Genomic DNA, 16235 nt, shown 5'->3' with positions numbered 1-16235 from the left:
AGGCCAACAAACCATTTGTTTTCCTAATTGTTGCACCTGCCTCTCCACTGTCATTGGCTAATGTACAAGGAAACTCAGGTCCCTCTGTAAACCCACACTTCCCAGTGTGCCACCAGATAAATAATACCCCTCCTTGATGTTGTTCGCACCAAAGTGTACAACTTAACATTTAGCCACATTGTACTGCATCTGCCATGTGTTTGCCCACTCACTCAATCTGTCTAAGTCACCTTGAAGCCTCCTCACAACTTACAATTCAGCCCAGATTTTTGACACCATATCCACTGTTTATTCCTGATCCATTCTACTAGTTGTATCCTCAAAATGCATTGGGCATGATCTAACCGAATGGGGACAGACTCCTGTAGCACGCGAGATTATCCGGGTGTTTTCCGTGTTAGGAGCGCCGAGAAACACCACTCCATCTAACGCCATCCGGGTGGACTGGGGCCTCAGTGGGGAACTCAAATGGGGAGATCAAGGCTGATGGAATTTATCCCTGAAAAGTGCAAAGTGATGCCCTTTGGAAGGAGTGGCAAGGGGTGGCACAGCGGCACAGTGGTTAGCACTGCTGCCACACAGCGCCAGGGACCTGGGTTCAATTCCAGCCTCGGCTGACTGTGCGGAGTCTGCACGTGCTCCCCGTGTCTGCGGGGTTTCCTCCGGGTGCTCCAGTTTCCTCCCACAGTCCAAAGATGTGCAGGTTAGGTGGATTGGCCAAGCTAAATTACCCCTCAGTGTCCAAAGATGTGTAGGTTTGGAGGGTTATGGGGACAGGACTTGGGAGGGTCCTCAGTGGGGTGTTGTTTTGGAGGGTCGATGAAGACGCGATGGGTCAAATGACCTTCTTCTGTGCTGTAAGAATTCTATGAAATCAAGGGAGTAGTCAATGACACTAGGAAGCTCAGAGGAACACAGGGAATTTAGGGTGGTTGTCCATAGACCTGAAGGTGGCAAGACAGGTTAATAGGGTAGTTAAGAAGGCGTATGGGTAGCGTAGGGGGGGTAAGCTATGTTAGTGTAGCGTAGGGGGTAAGTAATGGCAGGACCTGCGGGAGAGAGTGGCGGAATTTGTACTATGTATATATTTTTCTTTTCTTGTTATTTATATTGTGGATTTTGTTGCTGTTAAACTGCCAAATAAAACGTTTATTAAAAAAAAGGTGTATGGGACACTTGCGTTTATCAGTTGTACCATAGAATATCAGAGCAGGGAGATTATGTTGGAGCTGTACAGAACGTTGGTTCCCCCACAGCTGGAGCATTGTGTGCAGTTCAGGCCACCACACTATAGGAAGGGTGTGATTGCATTGGAGGGGGTGCAGAGGCGATTCACCAGGATGTTGCCTGGGATGGAGCAGTTGAGCTTTGGGGCGCAATCTATCAGGCTCGCCGCACCCAACCCGGGATGTGGGGGTGAAACCCACGCAGACAAGGGGAGAATGTGCAAACTCCACACGGACAGAGACCCAGGGCTGGGATTCGAACCTGTGACCTCGGCGCCGTGAAGCTGCAGTGCTAACCACTACGCCACCGTGCTGCCCCCATTTACAAGTTATTTATGGCTGTGGGCCAAGTGTTGGAAAGTGGGATTAGTGTAGTTCAATGTAGTTTTGTTAGTGTAGACTCGATAGGCCAAAGGGCCTCTTCTGTACTGTGTGACTCTGTGACTATTATTCTCAATTCTAACAGAGAGCATTCGCACCTACATACTTCACTGAACAGATTCAAATCCCACAATAGCATCTAGACTTCAACTCTCTTTTGCTCTTTAACAGGCGCACATAATTTATAAAAATAAATTATACATGTAATATATTTATGTGTATTTCAGCTGTGTCTTCAATTTGCAGAAAAAATATCTCATTATTCCATATAATTCTGAATTACTTTCTGTGAATAACTTTTCACCTCGTTACATTTGATGAACAGCTGGTAATTTGTTTGGCTCAGTGGGAGGCGTGTGTGGCATTTCCCAGGCCGCTGCCACCCATAAGAGCCGCCGTGAAGTGACAAAGAACATACAGTGCAGAAGGAGGCCATTCGGTCCATCGAGTCTGCACTGACCGGCTTAAGCCCTCACTTCCACCCTATCTCGTAACCCAATAACCCCTCCTAACCTTTTTGGTCACTAAGCGCAATTTATCATGGCCAATCTACCTAACCTGCACACCTTTGGACTGTGGGAGGAAACCTGAGCACCCAGAGGAAACCCACGCAGGCACAGGGAGAACGTGCAGTCTCTGCACAGACAATGACCCAGCGGGGAATCAAACCAGGGACCCTGGCGCTGTGAAGCCACAGTGCTATCCACTTGTGCTACCGTGCTGTTCCATGATGAATGCACGCTGTGCAAGGCCCCTCGCACTTCATTAATTTCGAACAGGCCCAGCAGGACGAGAGGGCTGATGCACTATCAATTACTACAAGACGAGAGTAGAGAGTAATCGGGGCTTTATTACGCAGAGATGTGTTGCCTCCTGCAGCTGCTGCTGAAATGGCTGCAGCTTGGTGAGCACACACCTTTATACTCTGCCTACTGGGTGGAGCCAGAAGGCAGGGATTTACCCCCGTACCTCTACTACAGGAGCCTTACCGTATTACGTCTACTAATCATCATTACAACTACTATACAATCAGTGGTGACTACCACATTCACCCCCTGTTGAAAAAAGAGTCTAGTGGGGGGCGGTGGAAAAATTTACAGTTTGGTTGAAAAATTTACAGTTCAGATGAAATTTACAAGTTCATCTGGCCGGGTGCTTGATCCTCCGTTGTGGTCGCCTCGGTCCCGGTGGTGATACGGGCACCAACTTGATCGGCTGTGACTCCGGGAGTATGTTGTCCTCGTCTTCATCGCCGGGTGGAACCAGTGGGACGACAGATCGTCCTGGGGCGGGGGCTGTAGTGAGGTGCGCTGAGGGAGGGTGAGTGATGCCAGGGCAATCGGAGGGGTGGGGGGGTGTCGGGTGTTGGGCCGTGGGTGGGGATCCAGCTGGTGCCAGGTCCCAGAGAGAGACTGTGTCCTGGCGCCCGCCGGGGTACGCCCGTACTACGGGTTCGCGTGAAGTAGTTGTACCCTTTCGTCCAATGGGTCCGCCTTGTGGATCCGCACGTGTTTGCGGAGGAGGACGGGTCCAGGAGCTGCCAGCCATGTTGGGAGCGAAACCCCGGAGGTGGACTACCTGGGGAAGGCAAGGAGACGTTCATGGGGGGTTTCATTAGTTGCAGTGCAGAGTAGTGATCGAATGGAGTGGAGCGCATCGGGGAAGACCTCCTGCCAGCGGGAGACTGGGAGATCTTTAGACCGCAGGGCCAGCAGGACGGCCTTCCAGACCGTCCCATTCTCCCTCTCCAACTGCCCGTTTCCCCGGGGGTTGTAGCTGGTCGTCCTGCTCGAGGCAATTCCCTTGCTAAGCAGGAACTGATGTAGCTCATCACTCATAAAGGAGGAAAACCGGTCGCTGTGGACGAAAGCGGGGAATCCGAACAGGGCGAAGATGCTGTTGAGCGCTTTAATAACCGTGGCAGAAGTCATATCAGGGCATGGGATGGCGAAGGGGAATTGGGAGTACTCATCAACCACGTTCAGGAAGTACATGTTTCGGTCGGTGGAGGGGAGGGGCCCCTTGAAATCCTTGCTGAGGCATTCAAAGGGGCGGGAGGCCTTCACCAGGTGCGCTCGGTCTGACCGGTAGAAGTGCGGTTTGCACTCCGTGCAGACCTGGCAGTCTCTGGCGACTGCCCTGACCTCCGCAATGGAGTAGGGTAGGGTGCGGGCCTTTATGAAGTGAAAGAACCTGGTGACCCCAGGTGACAGTGACCATCGTGTAGGGCCCGGAGTCGGTCCACTTGTGCGCTGGCACATGTACCTCGTGATAGGGCATCGGGGGGCTTGTTGAGCTTCCCGGGGCGATACAAACTCTCGTAATTGTAGGTGGAGAGCTCGATCCTCCACCTTAAGATTTTATCATTTTTGATCTTGCCCCGCTGCGTATTGTTAAACATGAAGGCAACCAACTTGGTCAGTGAGGAGAGTGAATCTCCTGCCGGCCAGGTAATGCCTCCAATGCCGCACAGCTTTCACGATGGCTTGAGTGCCGAATTTCGGAAGCATGGAGGGTGCGGAGAAGCAATGCCGTGGGTCTGCCTGCCTGGTTGAGGGAGGCGGCCAGAACAACGTCCGATGCGTCGCTCTCGACCTGAAAATGGAGGGACTCCTCGACCGCGTGTATTGGCGATGTCTCCCTTGATGCGGTTGAAGGCCTGGTGGACCTCAGCCGTCAGGGGGAAAACTATGGAGTGAATGAGTGGGTGGGCCTTGTCCGCATAGTTAGGGACCCACTGGGCATCATATGAGAAGAACCCCAGGCATTGTTTCAGGGCCTTGGGGCAGTGGGGGAGGGGGAGTTCCATGAGGCAGCGTATGCGGTCGGGGTCAGGTCCTAGAACTCCGTTTTCCACAACATAGCCAAGGATGGCTAAGCAGTTGGTGCGGAACATGCACTTCTCCTTCTTGTATGTGAGATTAAGGAGTTTGGCGGTGTGGAGAAATCTGAGAAGGTTAGCGTCATGGTCCTGCTGATCATGGCCGCAGATGGTGACATTATCTAGGTACGGGAAGGTGGCCCGCAAACCGTACCAGTCAACCATTCGGTCCATCTCACGTTGGAAGACTGAGCCCCCGTTAGTGGCACCGAAAGGAACCCTAAGGAAATGGTAAAGGTGGCCATCTGCTTCGAATGCAGGGTATTGGCGGTCCGCCTTGCGGATGGGGAGCTGGTGGTCGTCGCGGTTGCGAGAGTGTGAGGCCGGGACTGGTCGAGGGTGATGGAGGCGAGCTGCGGCTGGTGCTAGAGGCCTCGGGCTGATCGGCGGTGGTGGCAGGCGATGAACGGCCAGACGAAGTTCCTGATGAGCAGGGGCCCTGAGGCGCCGTCCAAAATGGCGCCGAAGATGGCGGCGCCCACGGGGCACACATGGTGGGCAGCGTTAAAGATGGCGGTGCCCACGGGCCGCACGTGGTCTGCGGGGACGAAAATGGCGGCACCCAAGGGTCGCACATAGGGGGTGTAGGAACACTGGGCCTAGAAACAGCAGCGATCGACCGGGCCTGGCACACAGCAGTAAAATGTCCCTTCTTTCCGCAGGTCTTACAGGTTGCACTCCGCGCCGGGCAGCACTGCCGGAGGTATTTGGTCTGCCCACAGAAATAGCATTTGGGCCCCCCTGGGTTGGCTGGCTGATGCACGGTGCAGGCTTGGGGTGGGCTGGGGGTGGTAGCTGGTGGGGCCCACGATGTCCATGAGGGTGCCGTGCGGTCAGGGGGGGGGGAGGTTGGAGGGGGGTACTGTTAGCAAGTTTGCAAGCTGCGTGGTTGCCGTAAGGTCGAACGTACCCCCTTCTCATAGGCCCTGGCGGATGTATGCTGACCCCATGCCCGTAACAATGTGTCTCTGATTAAAAGTTCCGTATGTTTGACTGCCGAAACTGCCTGGCAATCACAGTTCTTCGCCAGGAGATGCAGGGCATGCCAGAAATCGTCAAATGACTCACCAGGGAGCTTCTGTCTCGTGGACAGGAGGTGCCTTTAATTTAACTTTGAGATCAGTTCACCCTTTTTCTAATCTCAGAATCTCAATTTTGCCAGTGTGTTTAGCCTCCCCCCCCCCCCACCCCCCACCACCCCACACCCATCCCAGCTGGCTGCCTGATCCAGCAAATGCCTGAGGGCCCCCACCCTAAATCTGGCAACTGGTTTCCTAGCTGCCACCCTCCTGGTTTGAATTAGAGCAAGTGTCATAGATCTATTTAAATGCAGCTCATTGAAATGCTCAGATAATAATAATAATCTTTATTAGTGTCACAGTGGGCTTACATAACACTGCAATGAAGTTACTGTGAAAAGCCCCTAGTCGCCACATTCCGGCATCTGTTAGGGTACACAGAGGGAGAATTCAGAATGTCCAAATGACCTAACAGCACATCTTTCGGGACTTGTGGGAGGAAAGCGGAGCACCCGGAGGAAACGCACGCAGGCACGCGGAGAACGTGCAGACTCCCCACAGACAGTGACCCAAACCGGGAATCGACCCTGGGACCCTGGCTCTGTGAAGCAACAGTGCTAACCCCTGGGGTGGGCAAATCAGACGCTTCCTGACTCAGGCGCCGTGTTTTCCACACGGGGATAGTAATTTTTTTAAATGCCTGGAAATTGCGGTCTGCCTCGCGTCACCAGGACCGATGGGATTCGCGCAGTTTTCCTCGCTGAAAACGCCACTCTTCCATTTTTGGGGGGGAAACTTCCATCAGTTCTTTCTTGTGCAAACTGATGTATTTTTGAACACATTTGAAAGCATTCCACACATCATTAAAAGTCCTGAAGGATTTCGAACGGATACAGTAGAATTCCTCAGGATAAGCCTAGAATCCTTGAGGACTGTTTGAAATTCTGTCAGCCTCCTGTTGAGATCTTCATTTAAATACTCTACTTTTATCTCTTTCTATTTTCACAGCTGTTCCACCCCATTTACTTCCTTCAAATGGGGAAAGCAGCTGGACTGGCCTGGGGCAATGCTGCAGCTTTGAAGACCACCTTAGCTTCAGACTGCGCCTCTCAAAGTGAAGGGAAGGAGGGATGTACACGTCTCCCAGTTGGGATTTCCCCTGTCTCTTACAGCTTGTCTGAGACGAATAATCAATGGCAGTGTTCATACCCAGATCCAAATAGTCACAACAGTTGTAGTTGTTTATTTTTATTCATTCTTGGGATGACTGGCATGGCTAGGACTGATTGCCCATCATTCATTGCTCTTGACAATATACTAGACCATGAATACCTAACACAATAAAGTCTTGTTGAATTGCATTAATCAGGATGAAAAGGGGGGATGGGAAATTGTCATCAAAGCAGCCTTGCCAAGAAAAGATTGAGGATGTTAATATTAATGGTGAAAAATCTAAGTTACAGGAAAAAGGCAGAGATTGCATTATTCAGTGGAAGGTTAAAATTTTGGAATGAAAAGATTTTGTATATTTGGGAGCTACAATCCTTTCAATTGTCAATTTTTTGGGTGCAAAGTTATTTGATCTGACGGTTGTAGAATTGATTGCCTGAATTTTTACTCTCAGTGGCAGAAACCTTGCCGACTCACAGGGTGCTAGCTCACTGCTGTCCTTGAATATAACTGCTCTGTAAAAACCTAGACAATTCTGCAGTGTGAATTTCATTTTCCCCAATGTTGTATTTGTTTCTGGCGCCAACTACAGTGGAGCTCTAGTGTTCGGCAACAGTGATTAGCTCAAACAGGCTAAACAGCCAATCACACCGAAGAATTCTCACAGACAGCAAACCAAGAAGTTAAAATTCATTGTTGTCACTTTTTAATCCTTCAGAGAGAGTAAAAGAACCATCGGGGGGTCGATGAATGTTGGGACTGTCCTGTTGAATGACCTACTCCTGGTCTGAAGTCATATCTAATACTCTGCATGGTGGTGGAAGACTGACTTGTGAATGATTTAATTATTCTGATTATGATTAAATATGGCCAAATTATTGTTGAAAGCATACATGTTATAAAACGTTGTCTGCACAATCTTCATAATCCTACATCGGGTTATTTTACTATACGATTGAATTGAGGGTGCGACCTAACCAAAAACAAAAAGTACCTTTCTGGGCGGGTTTAGCACCGGGAATGGCCCCGCTATCTAACAGCACTCTGTTTTATTTTTAGGTCTCAGTAGGGAACACCTGCCAAGGCCGCACTCAGCGTCATTTCCTGCACTGAGGAGCTTGTCTAGCGGAATCCTTCAGTGCAGGAAGACATCAATGCATCATTTCTAAATGCCTCCCAATCTCTCGACCCGCGACGCAACCCCTGATTCCCCAACACACACGCATAGGGGATCTTTGAGACCCCCACCTCCCCCCACACCACCCCACCCCCCCGCCCGCACCCCCCCCCCCCCCTCCCCCCTCAGCCCACTACCCACCTCATACGGTCAGGCACCCTCCCTCCCTGGCATGGACAAAATGCCAGCTTGGTACTGCCAACCTGGCACCCTTTCAATGCGACTGCCAGCCTGGCAGGCCCAGGGTGGCACCCATGTGGCACTGGCAGGATGCCGAGGTGGTGCTGCCAGGGTGCCAGGCTGGTGGTGCTAAGCTGCCAAGCTGGCATTTTGTCCATGCCAGGGATCAGCTCAGGATGTGCCCTGCCCTGCAGGTTTCATCAGCAGTGCCAGGGTGTCACCTTGCCCAGATGCCAACCACCCAGGGGCCTCTGATCCCCTGGGAGATCTCCCCAAGTACAGTTCTGCCTGGTCACCGTTTATGGGGACCAGTGCTAAACGGTGCTTGGCTCACATAACTCAGCAAGAGAACAAATTCCGCCCACTGCTGGCAGGATCCAGATCGCGACATATCACGAGATCTCGGTAGATCTCGGGAGGTGTAACGACCGTCGGGACGCCCTGATTCTGGTGGGACGTATGTAATAAAGGGTTCACATTAAAGAGCAGCTTACTTTCCGTTACTGAAGATCTTCTGTAACACAGGCTGGCTGGCTTAGCAATCATTTCAAACTTTTTCTTTATTATTATTATTAGGCCAACGTGCAGGGCATCAGGCATATCAATGCCTCAAGGCTATATTTTCAAACGGCAAAACCCACAGGATGTAAAGTCACCAATGGTTACTTCACTAAAATGTATATTCCAGAAGCCGTTCACGATGCTTCATTCATCGCCGCTACACTTGATGTTTTCAGTTCAAATGTTCATTGATATAAATTTTCAATAACACAAATAATTTGTTTGCATCCTCGTGCTTTGAGAGATACACAAGTGCTGACATCCTCACAATTTAGCTCTGTGGTACAGTGACAGCAACCAAGATGTGGCTCCTTTAAGAGAAGAGCTGATGCAGAAATATTCCAGTTAATGGGAACCATCTGTTCAAAGGAATAACGTTCATTTTATCTTGGAGTTGATCTACTCTTCCCCCATCTCTGGTCAGCACTAGTGGTTCATTGCTCTCATGCATTCTTTGATCTTTTAACTCCTTATAGAGGAGGAAATACTGGTGGATAGTTCAATTCTAAATTTGTTATCTGTCTCTTGTTCTTTGATGCCATTTTTCTTACCTCTTCAAGTTCCAATCCATTGCTATCTTTCCACACACCAGAAGGCTAATTGGAAAAATAGTTTGCTGTCAAGATGGAGTCCAGTTTGCCTCGGTCTCTGGGGGAAGCATGCAGCCTTCCCTCAGGAGCTACATTTTTGCCTCTTGAAGTGACGATTGGAGTCGCGGTTGTTTTGGAGTCAGCAACTTGCCCCCTGGCGTTAAACTAATTTCATGAGGGTAAACCGTTGATATGGAGACCGGTTTCCTATCCGATTAATGCCATTGGATGTGAGAACAGAGGCCGAGGACCAGATTAAGTGTCGGACCGATTTAGACTGTGCACAGCAGCCACCTCAATACATAGAAACATATACAGAAAATAGAAACAGGAGGAGGCCATTCGGCCCTTCGAGTCTGCTCTGCCATTCATTATGATCATGGCTGATCATCAAGTTCAATACCCTGATCCCGCCTTCCCACCTTTTAGCCGGAAGAGCTATATCTAATTCCTTGTTGAAATTACATTGTTTTCACCTCAACTACTTTCTGTGGTGGTGAATTCCACAGATTCACCACTCTTTGGGTGAAAACATTTCTCCTCACCTCAGTCCTAAAAGGTCTACCTTCAACCTCAAACTATGACCCCTAGTTCTGGACCCCCCACCATTGGGAACAATCTTTCTGAATCTTCCCTGTCTAATCCTGTTCGAATTTTGTAAGTTTCTCTGAGATCTCCCCTCATTCTTCTAAACTCCAATAAATATAATCCTAGCCGATTTATGTCACCTCATATGACAGTCCCACCATCCCAGGAATCAGCCTGGTAAACCTTCGCTGCACTCCCTCCATAGCAAGAACATCCTTCCTCAGATAAGGACACCAAAACTGCACACAGCACTCCAGGTGTGGCCCCACCAAAGCCCTATACAATTGTAGTAAAACATCCCTATTCCTATACTCGAATCCTCCCGCTATGAAGGCCGACATACCACTTGCCTTCCTTACTGCCTGCTGTACCTGTGTGCTTACTTTCAACGACTGATGCACGAGGACACCAAGGTCTCACTGAGTATCCACCTCTCTCGATTTACACCCATTTAAATAATAATCTGCCTTCCTATTTTTTCTACCTCACACTTATCCATGTTATACTACGTCCGCCATGCATATGCCCACTCACTCAGCCTGTCCAAATCCTGCTGAAATACCTCTACATCCTCCTCACAGCTCACCCTCCAACTCAATCTTGTATCATTGTAAATTTTGAAATACTACATTTAGTTCCCTTGTCCAAATCATTAATAATAATAATTGTTATTATTTGTCAGAAGTAGGCTTACATTAACACTGCAATTAAGTTACTTTGAAAATCATTAATATATAATGTGAACAGTTGGGATCCAAGCACAGATCCCTGCGATACCCCACTAGTCACTGCCTGCCTATCGTAAAAAGACCAATTTGTTCCAACCTTTTGCTTCCTGTTTGCTAACCAGCTTTCTATACATCTCAAGGCACCACCCGCAATCCCACGCGCTTTAACTGTACAGAGTAATCTGCTCTGTGAGACCTTGTCGAAAGTTGTCTGGATGCTGCAGGCTGTCCTAGAAAGGAGATCAAAGTCTTCCGCATCACTGGAGATGTGAGAGGAGAGCAGGAGGCCTGACACCGAGGGCAGAGCTACTCCTGACTTTGTCAATGCCAGCCTGATCTGCTGCTGCTGGTCGTTAGAGAGAGGAGAGAGGTCCTCCTCATGGAGGGTAGCAGGAGGGCGCCACTTCATTGTGCAACAGGTGCACGCCTGTTTAGTGTCATCTTCCTCTGTCTGCTCTCCCTCCCCCTGTCTCACCTCAGGATCCTCCCCCATGAACTGTCTCCTCCCAGTATCTCATCGTTCTCAATGTTGTAGCCACCTGGGGTGGCCACTGCCCAACACAAAATGGAAGATTACAAAGAATGCAGCGAAAATGGACATGTTGCAAAAGCAAGCAGCTTGCAAAAGCGCTTGTGTATTCTGACTGCTGCAGAAACCAGACAGCACTGTGAAAGAAAACAAGTTAGCATACTAATGAGGCAATACCCGGTGATTCCCAGGTACAATGGAAACAAGTTAACTCAAATCGCTACAGTGAATAGAAGGCCAGACTTCTTGGCGCCAAGAGAAGTCCAAAACAATAAGACCCAAGAACCGGCCAGTGATCGAGGGACTGTCCCGTTATTGGGGAAATTCAAATCAATCGATTGGGAAGAGACCCAATCGATTGCGAGTGTATAGAGGGTCCGCCCAGGTGGGCGCGAGACTCTGGGAGAGGTATAAGACAGAGACCCCGACCCCAGCTCACTCTCTTGACCAGCTCCTCTTAGCCAGCGCTCTCCTTGACCACCGTTGCAGCAGAAGACCTTGAGAAGAGGAGGCTTGGTCAGCAGCCACCACCAAGTAAGTGTCACACAACGCACGCTACGAGAGTAGACATTCCTGACTCCTTTAGTCCACACCGACTGGAAGCCTGCAAATCCAGGACAAAGCTAGAAGCTGTTATTCCCTGATCCGGCAGTTCCCTTATTCCAGATAAATATTGGCCTGTTAGTGGTAGGATTAACCTAGTCTTGTAGTTTATATGCATAATTAGTAGATAACTGTATTATAATAAATGTGTCTTGTTTGAACTTACTAACTGGTGATGGAGTTATTGGTCTGAACTTGAACTTGAAACTTGTGGCGGTATCTTAACGATACCTGGCGACTCTAGAGCTAAGGAACGAAACAGAGCCAAATTGAGAGTAAAGTACACTCACCCAGAATGAGCAACATTTAGTGGCGACTCTGCTGGGACTCGACCAGAAGTGCCCCCCCACCCCCCACTCCGAGAGAACCCAGAAATTTGAATCTGAAATCCAATTGGGAAAAGGAAAAACCACAAGTGTTCAAATAGTTCAAATCAATCCTCATAATTTGGAAGTGTGTTTTTGCATGCGTAACTGAGCAACAATGTCCATACCTCTTTAGAGGGTCATGTTATGGAGAATGCAGCAGGCATTCACAAAATGTTCAGGATACTCAGGGGAGATCGACCAGAATCCTATTTTTCAGAAGCTGAATGGCCTAGTCAGTGGTTGTCCTCCTGGATGGGTGGCATTGGTTGTATCACTTCTGTCTGTGATTCCTTTAGAGGGATCATCTCTTCAAGGGACACCCCTTTCCCTAAGACCCAAACTCGCAACATGTGAGAGTTGAAATGAAGATCTGAGGCAGCCTGAAATGGCGGAGAATGTCATTCCAAACATAAAGATTGAGGCATCACTGTTGTCATTGGATATTAATTAAACACTAAGGGAGTGGAAGCCCTTCCTGTCAGTGGCTCTCGCTGTCTGGTCACTCAGGGCCATAGTTGGCACCTGAGTGAAATCGGTGATGCCCTCCAAATGGGGCAATCCAGCAATAGTGGGAACACTCAATTCTCTCCGTCCCTGCGAGATTGCCCAGTTGACCCTCCTCTTGGCTCGGGGTGATGCCATGAGGCAGCCTCGACTCGCCCCCTCACTCTACACCCACCTGCCCTCAGCAGACCCACAGCAGACACATCCTGGAATCCCTTCAGAATTCCACCATCTCCTCCAGGAAACCTTCAACAAAATCTGCACGGAGTTTAATTGGCCCCTATCGGGAGCAGAGTGGACGGGTTAACATTGCCAGTAAAGCCCTGAATCGCTTTCCATTTGCCTTCCCTGCACTTCAAAAGGAGGAATTTTATTAACTGCACGGAACAATCTTTCTGGGTGATTTGATTGATGTTAAGTCAGCATTCTCTCACTACCCTTTGAAAGTTTGATACTTATCGAATGAAGAAAAGCTGAATTTTAGTCAGTATTTTCTTAGGAGGACTGCACTTCCTTTCTGCCGGATTACTTCCCAGCAGGACACAGGGCGGCCAAGATAAAGTCATGACCACACAGTCAAAAACAAAGACTAGATTCAGCGTCCTGCTGAAGCATCAGGAAGTGTTTGGAAATCTGTTCTACTCTAACGCATACCTTGAAACAACATCTTTTATTTATATAGTGCCTTTAACATGGTGAAACATCTCAGAGTGTTTTGTGGGTGTATTATAAAATGAAGTGGATGCAAAGCACTGAGCCATGTGAAGAGATATAGACCGGATTTTCATTGAGTCAGATGGCACAGGGAGCCTTTCAAAATGGTGGGCAGGTCCTGATTCCTGTTTTCCTGACCTCATTCCCGGGTTGTCTGATTTTCAGGAGTGCACCCGGCACTCCTTGCCGAGCCAAGTCTACACGGGTTTGGCTAATAGTCCCGAAATCCATGAACCTTGTTGAAACATCAAGCCCCAGGTATCTGACAGCGCTGGCTCTCTGACCTCTGCTGTCAATTTCACGATGAATGTTGCCATCCAAGCTTTTACACATCCTACTGTCATAAGGGAAAGCAAGATTCACAGGCAGCTGGAGGGGTAAGGGCTTAAGAAAAATGCCAATGCCGTGATCCAGGGGCTCTCTTTAAAGACTGTGCCCCGATCTCCAGTGTAAGTCAAAGGCATCCGCCCCCCCCCATGGCACTGAAATCCCCCACGCACATGGGTAATCCCAACCATGAACATTGAGACCTCCCCAAACCCAGAAGGGCAAGACTCCAAATTGATAAGGGGAACTCCCGCAGTGGAGCTCCCCAGAGGGCCCATGGGAAGTGCGAGGGGAGCAAGCCAGGGGGTACTGTTAGAGCCAGGGGAACTGCCAGGCCATTGCCAGGAGTCTCCTGTTGCCCACATTATTCATTGTTCACTAAGATAACAGAACACCCAGCTCCTTAAGTACTGTTTGCTAAAGATCTTGGGCGGGATTCTCTGTCGGCCAACGGCAAAATCGGGAAATGTGATTGTGCGGAGAATCAGTTTTGATGCCGGAATCGTGGCGGGCACGGGGTTCATGCCAAATTGCAATTCTCCGTCGCCTCGGCAACGACGTCAATATGTTCCACTCTGCACGTACTGTAAACGGCGTTGGCAAATCAATAGCCTGACTTGGTATTCTTCGAGGCCTCCACGATTCTCACCTCCTGACAGCGAGGTTCACTTGTGCTTTCAAAAATCGTGAAGCAGGCGCCGTGGCTGCTGAGGGAGAGTGAGGCCATACAGAAAGTGTCCAACATCGCCACAGTGTGCTAACAGTTATGTCGCTTGTCGGGGGATCCTGCCAGGGCCGGGGGGTATAGTGCGGGGTGGCCAGGAGGTGGGCTGTGGGGTCGGGGTGGACGGTACGGAACAGCATTGCTGCGGCCGGTAAGGCAGCCATGCAGCTGCACACGCCGCTGACCGCCCACTGTGAACTTAGGGACACGGGCCGCATGGGTCCCCCCCAGGCCACCCCTCCCAGATGCTCTCTGGTACCAACCAACCCATCATGGGATGGGCGTGCTCCAGCACATCCGGTGCCATCTTGTTGGCTGGGATGGTGTGAGTGAGGAGTGAAGTGTGTATATGTGGCTGAGTGTGAATCGGGAAACTGGCGAATCCGGCACTGTTGTTCATTGGAATCGATTGTGTTCACCATGGTGCCGGTGCTGGCCCCTCAGTGGTCACTGAATCGGTCCAGGTGCGGCACCAGTTTTGCTGTCGTCGAAGTCCACGAATCCTGCCCCGGCGTCAACATTTAGGGTGGGACTCTCCACTTGCCGACGGCAATTTTGTAATCGGCGATTGGACGGAGAATCTCTTTTTAACGACCGAATCGGGGGCGGCGCCTGTTTTTGGATGCTCCGCCCCCTTCAAAACAGCATCACCGCACGCCATTGGTATGGCTTCAGGACGTTACCTGAGGCACGCCCCCGATGCTCCACCCCCGGTGCTCCGTCCCCGATGCTCCGCCCCCGATACTCCGCCCCCGGTGCTCCGCCCCCGAAGCTCCTCCCCCGATGCTCCGCCCCCAATGCTCCGCCCCAATGCTCCGCCCCCGGTGCTCCGTCCCCGATGCTCCGCTCCTGAAGCTCCTCCCCCGATTCTCCGCCCCTGTGCTCTGCCCCTGAAGCTCCTCCCCCGATGCTCCGTCCCCGATGCTCCGCCCCTGAAGCTCCTCCCCCGATTCTCCGCCCCCGTGCTCCGTCCCCGATGCTCCGCCCCCGATGCTCCACCCCTGATTCTCCGCCCCCGATGCTCCGCCCCTGAAGCTCCTCCCCCGATGCTCCGTCCCCGATGCTCCGCCCCCGATGATCCGCCCCGATTCTCCGCCCCCAATGGCCCGAGTTCCCGACGGCGTGGGGCACATGTGCTCTCAGTTTTCAGGAACCCCGCATGACGGCTGCAGACTGTTGCTGTTCTTCTGTAAACTTGGCTTCAGTTCTTAGCTACACCCCATAAAACATTCATGTGCCTTCAATCATCCTCGACTGAAAGTCAGCAACTTGTAATATTGTTTGTTTTGCTTCTCAGCATTTGGGTAAACTGTCTGAATAAATCCTGCATGGTGGAAATGGCTTTTCTGGTTCAAGATCCATACATGTTGTAATTTTGTAAATTGTTTGATAAGAACACTTAGAAGTGTTTAGGAGATTGAAGGTCCTGCTGTGTTTCACCCTGAAATGTAATCTGCTTTGAGAGTCTGACAGCTGGGACCGTGACAGTCAATCTGCCGCTGTTTCCAGACTTGATCGTCCTGATATTTACACAGAGATATTGGGACGCATGGCATTGAGACAAAATCCGAGGGGTGAAGAGGAAGGCAAGTACTCATTAGACTTTCTTTAGTGATCTTTCCTGCATGGCAGGATTGAGAGGTCATACAATCTTCTCAATAGAGTTTTAGCAACACAAGAGGAGACCATTTGGCCCATCGAGCCCATGGTGACTCTCTTAAAAACAATCCAGTCAGTCCCAATCCCCTCTTCATTTTGGGAAGCTCTAAAATTTTATTTCCCTAAAATGCCCATCCAATTTTCTTTCAATATCATTGATCCAGTTCACTTTCTCCACTCTCCTCGGGAGCTACTTCTGTGCGATATGGGTGTCCCTGGCTGGGCCAGCATTTATTGCCCATCCATAAGGCCCCTTGAGGGGGCAGTTAAGAGTCAACCACAATGCGTGGATGTGGAGTCGCATGT

At 50.3% G+C, this 16235-nt stretch overlaps 1 protein-coding gene across 1 annotated transcript in view; it reads right to left on the bottom strand.

Annotated features, from left to right (window-relative positions):
* Positions 1 to 16235, bottom strand: part of LOC119978082 (decorin-like) — a 260844-nt gene that overhangs the window by 102293 nt on the left and 142316 nt on the right. The gene's annotated exons all lie outside the window — the stretch shown is intronic.

The sequence above is a fragment of the Scyliorhinus canicula genome, chromosome 15 (assembly GCF_902713615.1).
Source record: "Scyliorhinus canicula chromosome 15, sScyCan1.1, whole genome shotgun sequence".
NCBI classification, from domain to species: domain Eukaryota; kingdom Metazoa; phylum Chordata; class Chondrichthyes; order Carcharhiniformes; family Scyliorhinidae; genus Scyliorhinus; species Scyliorhinus canicula.
Note: the sequence above shows the minus strand (reverse complement) of the source record. Positions and strands in the feature narration are given on the sequence as shown.